The sequence below is a fragment of the Cyprinus carpio genome, chromosome B22 (genome assembly GCF_018340385.1).
Source record: "Cyprinus carpio isolate SPL01 chromosome B22, ASM1834038v1, whole genome shotgun sequence".
NCBI classification, from domain to species: domain Eukaryota; kingdom Metazoa; phylum Chordata; class Actinopteri; order Cypriniformes; family Cyprinidae; genus Cyprinus; species Cyprinus carpio.
Genome location: NC_056618.1, coordinates 24,236,760 through 24,242,759, shown reverse-complemented (window position 1 = coordinate 24,242,759; position 6,000 = coordinate 24,236,760).

Here is a 6,000-nt window from a genome sequence, read left to right as displayed (position 1 = left end):
ATGCCAAATATGCATTATAATACTTCAGCTAATTATATGTAAGTGTGAACTCGTGAATTTTAGTAAGATTGTGTTTTCTTTACTAAGAAAGTGGCAAGATAAAAAACACTAATTTCTGTTTCAAACTTTCACATAGCATCTTTAGGTTATAAATAACATTAACAATTCAAATACAGATTTTGATTTTCAAAGATTTATTATAAAATTTTATACTATTTTTTCCAAAATGCAATAAATCCATGACACATTTTTTTTTTTCAAAATGCAGTAAATCCAATGAATCAATATAAAAGTTATTTTTTTTAATATTGAAACTGTTGAAAATACACAACATAGTTAATCCACATATGACAGCCCCTGAACTTGGTAAATACTAGTCTTATATGCAGGCACTGGACTAAAAATACATTCAATCAGTCATCGCTCCCAAAATGTATTCAACCAGTCATCTTGTTAATGCTATAAATTGATTACAGCAATAAAAGAACATTTCATCATGAACATAAACAACATCACATTAGGCCACAGAAATTCCAAAATGACATCTCCCTTACATTCAACTTTGCCATGTTACATTCATTTATTTGACTAGTGCTATACGCTGTATTAACAAAAACATAAATGGCATTAATAAAAACACTTACACTGACAAGCTACGCAATATCGCGTTCATAATTGAATGCGACTAATCTGTGATTATGAACGCAATGTTTCATAGCTTGTCAGTGATCTATGGCTCTGTGTATCCATCTAAAAGCACGTGATGGGTGTAAAGTGAGTGGTATGGTGTTTTTTGTTTTTTTTAGTGGATATATCGCATTCTGCAGAAAAGGGAGTGGTATGGAATTTGTTGTGGTGTGGTTAAAAATGGTCTTTTCAATACCGACCAGATACAATACTGATTTTGGCGGAAACACTTTTTTTTTTAATGGCGTTTATCGCATTTTGGAATCAAACTCTTTAAATTCATGAACATTGTCATGTACATTACCATGCCAATCCCTCCGAGAGTTGTCATGACAGGAATACAGAGTTCTGGCATGAAACTCTAGTAGGCGCAGTCCAATAGGTCTAACTCAATCTGACCTAATGACATTATTATCACATGGCACAGCTGATTTGTTTTCTCCTGTATCAGTAGTCAATGAGCTTACTTCTCATTATTCAAATACCTGGCTTTTGTTTGCTGTAGCAGTCCGCAGCACACTTCAGAAACCCTCCACCTTCCCCAGCTCCACCTGTATAGATCTGATATGAGGTTATTCTGCTACTGTAGGTTATTCATATGTGCAGCAGCGTAGCAGATCTATTCCACCAAGACCAAATATATTATTATTGTCATGTACATTACCATGCCAATCCCTCAGAGAGTTGTCAATACATAAGTATATATATATTTGTCACTAGGAAGGCTGAACAAAGAGGCCCTAGCTGTAGCTATAGCTTTAGCCCCGACGCAGATTCAACATGTTGAATCGGGTGAGCCCGATGAGTGGATCAGACCAAATAAAGTAACTCCACAGATGCAAGCCGACGGCCCGACGGTTGACCGTTGACTTGCTGTGTCATGGATCGAAGACATTTCTTTTAGAAAATGACTTTAAGATGTTCAAGATTTATAATGTATGTAAAACTCCTTTTTCTAAAATGTTTCTCAAATGTTTTTACACGGCAGATGTTTCCCAGATCAAGCAGATATTTTAGAGATGTTCCCAGTATCCCCTCCTCCCACCCCCCACCCAGTACTATTACCAGCCCAAAACAGCAAACAAAAATGAATAACAATCCACCATTTAAACTGTTCCCTGATACACATACATCTCAGAGTTGTCTAGTTGATGTCGAATTGCCATTTGGAAGACCTATTTTTTTGCTCATCTGCAATACAACTCTAAGGATGTTTTCTAAATAGCAAAACTGACATCTTGATGTTCATAAGATGTTTATATAAAGTAGATGCATTGCAGATGAAGGCCTCTTTTAACAGACATCTTGCTTTTTTTTGAGCTAGTAATGGAGGCTTAAACCTTTAATGTGCAAAATGCAGTTATGAGACAAAGAGCGATATTAAGCAAGTGTGAATTACCTGAGTCTGTTCTTTTGATGTTTTGGCATTGTGGGTATGGGTAGCCCATAGAATAAATTATTATTATTACAGAGATAATTATATATAGCCGTATAACATCAACTCTGCAATGGATATTAAAAGGGGGATTCCCGAAAAGGGGGTTTCCCGAGGTTGCTGATTGGCTGGAAGTTCAGTAGTCGTTGATGTGACGTCTTGGGAAGCCAGTTATTGGGCGTTGGCTGACGATGCGGAGTTGTAGGCTGGTTGAAGTTTCAGACGGGCACGCGAGGTCAGACTCGGAGACACGGTGTTACAAAACTTAACTCAGAACACGAAACTCTCAAACGGAAAAGAAAAGAAACTAAAGTAAAAAAACAGAAGTAAATTTTGACGAGACTAGGTGGTGTTTCTTCTCATTCTGGCTAAGTAGCAGCAGGTGTGCAGGCCGAAGCACGCTGGAATGGCGCTCAAAGAACGCTAAAAGTGATGACTAAAAGCAACAGTTGAAAAGACAGCTATATAAGACATAGCAACTATAAAAGACAGTTTCTCTGCTTTTCTTTGACATAAGGATGTTCTGTGGAGACCAGAAGTTAAAAGGTCCCCTTAGGAATTTCAGTCTGGTTCTGCTAGGTGGTGGGAAGTCAATCCAATGATCTTGTTTACTCTCATGGGTTTACATGTGATGGTCAGGCTGTGCATCTCTTTGACCATCAATCTTGATTACTTGCCCCAAATTTGACAATCTCTTTTCCGAATTGAAATTGTCAATAATTGTTCTAATGGTGTTAATGTTGAAAGTTGTTCTGTGAAAGAGTTGGTTGGTTAGTGGACTTGCTTCTGACTTGTTGCATTAGGAATTGATTTACAACATCCTGTTGCCTTTCTGAGGAATTCGGCTCCTCATGTTTCAACCATGGTCCTGATCGAATCTTTAATTTGTCTGGTTCAGGTCTGAAACACATCCTTTCTCGACACAAAAATCACTTAACATTAGAAATTATGAAGTGGATCCATAGAAGATAAACTGACATTTTTGTATAAACTTCAGGTCATTTATGACTATTACACACTTTTGGCTCACCAACCAAACCAAAGGACCTCCTGAATCCCCCTGTGAAGAAACACAGATCACCACATGACTGAAGTGATACTTCTAACTACTGATGGTCTCAAATTGACAATCTTGTTTTGTTCAACTTCTTTCTATAGCTTGTGGCTATAGAAAGAAGTCTGTCTCAGATTACTCACCTTTACCACTTAATGCTCCAGTTTCATCTGTATCACCAGTGACTGCTCCTTTGTTTCCTGCTCCTGTTGTAAAGAGTGATCATCTTAAGATTACATTTCCTACTTTTGGGAGACAGTCAGATGACATGGACACCTTGCTCTATATAACTCGATGTCAGGATTTCTTGGCGTTAGATCCTCTTACTAATGCTGACATCCTGGCCACTTTCCGCACTGTCCTTTACGGTACTGTCCGGGACTGGTGGGAAGTTGCACTATCCTCAATAACCACGTGGGAAGAGTTTGAAGCTGCTTTCCTCTCTGCTTTCCTCTCAGAGGATTATGAATACGAGCTGGCTGAAATGGTAAGGACAAGAACACAGGGAGAAAGAGAGAGTTTGATTTATCATAAATAGCTATCTGCAAAAGGTGGAAGGCCACCTTGATTTGGTGTGAATTGGTTTAAAATGATTTTGAATAAATGTCTTGCAAGCCAGATTCGCAGTCGGTGAACACAGTCAATGAACTTGTGAAATTGGGCCAACAGCTGGAAAAAGACTATGAACAACAACTGCAATATGAAAAACATGTGAGTTCTAAGCAACCCCTATCCATGCCTCAAAGACCTATTTTCAACCCCCCAGCAGAGAAGCCTTTAGTGCAATGCTGGCGATGTAAAGGCCATCACTCACCTGGCGAGCTGTCCCTCACTTTGTTTCTTTCTCAGTCCCTGTCACCTCAGTCCACCAGCCAACACCTTTCCTCTAATAGCAAGTGGACAACATTTCCAGCTTCTAAAGGTACTGGTCCACCTGGCAATCGCTCTGTGTCTGCCACCTTTCCCCACAACTCACCAACAACTATCACTAAAAAAAATCATTATTTTGTGGGGCGGTCTTTTTTTCCATTGACCTTGACATTGGCTACTGGCAGGTGAACATGGATCAAGAAAGTAAACCCAAAAACTGCTTTCACAACACCATCAGGACTGTTTCATTTTAATGTTATGCCGTTTGGGGTTAAAAAATGCCCCAGCAACCTTCCAAAGACTAATGGAGAATGTTCTAGGAGAATTGCGTGGAAAACTCTGCTTTGTCTACATTGACGACATAATTATTTTACTCATAATTATTTACTCACCATCTGTAGCCCAGCACTTCTCCAACCTCCAGGCTGTTCTTTACAAACTGCAAATGTAATTAATTTAAAAAAAAGCAAGTTCTGTCTTCAGGAGATAACCTTTCTGGGACATGTTGTCAACGTCCAAGGCATAGCTGCAGACCCAAGTAAAGTGGAGGCTATACAGGAATACCCTGTGCCCACCAACATCAAGGAGGTCCAGTGCTTCCTGGGGTTAGCCGGGTGGTACCACCGGTTTGTACCAAACTTCTCCAGGATTGCTGAACCCATCAATGCACTGAAAAAAAGAATGTTCATTCCTCTGGTCACAACAATGTCAGCAAGCCTTTGAACATTTTAAATGCTGTCTAACCTCTCCTCCCATTCTTGGCCATCCGGACCTTCAATTGCCTTTTACTGTCTACACGGATGCCAGTGACACTGGTTTGGGTGCCGTGCTGACCCAGCGCAAGGAACAGGGTTTGGAACAAGTTATTGCTTATGCCAGCAGAACCCTGAAGAAAGCAGAGACCAATTACACAGCCACCGAAAAAGAGTGTTTGGCTATAATTTGGGCCCTGGAAAAATAGCAGCACTACCTAGAGCACAAATTGTTCCCTGTCATCACAGACCACTCAGCTTTACAATGGGTAATTTCTTCCACAAAAACCATGAGTCGCCTCATCCGGTGGGCCTTGCGACTTCAGAGATTTGATTTTATCATTGAATATCGCAAAGGAAAACTAAATATGGCACCTGATGCTCTGTCTCGGATTCGTACCAGTTGTGAACCCCAACCAACACCAGCAGGAGAATGCTGATCTTCCGATGTCTCCAGCCACAATATGGGAGGAACAGCACAAATACCCTCACATCATCAACACACTTCAAGCACTTGCAGAAAATGATTCCCCTCTAAAAGATCAGTATGAGATGGTGGAAGATAAACTCTATCACAAAACTCACCTGCCGAGCAATCAAGTTCATTACAGAGTGTACATTCCTAACAGCCTTGTGTCGTCCATTCTACACCACTACCACGCTAATCCCTAGAGCGGTCATGTAGGTATTTATAAGACCTACAAGCGTATCCATGATGTTGCATTCTGGCCTGGAATGTGGACTGACATAAAACACCACATTAAAAAATGCCAGACTCTTAAGGGAGAAAATCAGAAACCTGTGGGCAAACTACATCAAGTCACCACCACCCGTCCCAACGAGATGCTTGGAGTGGTATGGGCCCAATGTCATGCAGCACACAGCAAAATGAGTACCTCTTAGTTGTAGTAGATTATTACTCCCGGTGGGTGGAATGTTTCCCCATGCGCAATGCTAAAGCTCAGTCTGTTGCATTACTTCTTCGGAAGGAAATTCTAACCCGTTGGGGGGTACCGGACTTCATTCTGTCGGATAGAGGAACACAATTTGTGTCACCACTGTTCAGAGAACTCTCTCAAAAGTGGAGTATCATACCTAAACTGAAGACATCATACTATCCACAAACAAATATGAAAGAGAGGGTTAATCGTACGCTCAAATGCATGATTTCTGCCTATGTGGACAATAATCACAGGAAATGG